Source organism: Penaeus monodon, chromosome 28 (genome assembly GCF_015228065.2).
Source record: "Penaeus monodon isolate SGIC_2016 chromosome 28, NSTDA_Pmon_1, whole genome shotgun sequence".
NCBI lineage: Eukaryota > Metazoa > Arthropoda > Malacostraca > Decapoda > Penaeidae > Penaeus > Penaeus monodon.
Window position 1 is genome coordinate 38,896,934 of NC_051413.1, and position 487 is coordinate 38,897,420.

Sequence of the window (487 nt, forward strand, 5' to 3'; positions counted from 1 at the left end):
CTACGGAAACAGCGAAGATTTTATGCAAAACGACAGCACCACCATCTGTAAAAATCGAATACCGGAAAAAGTCGCCAACAGCTGCCAATCAGAGGATCTCGATCGTCTGGAACCGTCACTTACCCTAATAATTACTCAATAACGAAATTTATACTAAAACACCAACATTAATGTTCCCTAAAGGAGGTAATTTACACCAAAACATCAAATTATTGTTCCCTGTACTTAAAACATAAAGAAAACCAACAATTCCACCTAAAAGGTCTTTGTGTCGAAACACTGCTACACATTATTTTCCTTTCGGTGCGAGGTATCTAACATAAACCTAATGAATAAAGCCATTCCGTGATAAGTAGAGAGAGCACTGGCTGGTCGTCGTTCACGTGAATAATACTGCAACAGGGCTGACAATAAGGCAATGAAAATGCAACGTCACCTACCCATTCTGCCTGAGCTTCGTCGGCGCCCGTGTCCTCAGCCAATTTCC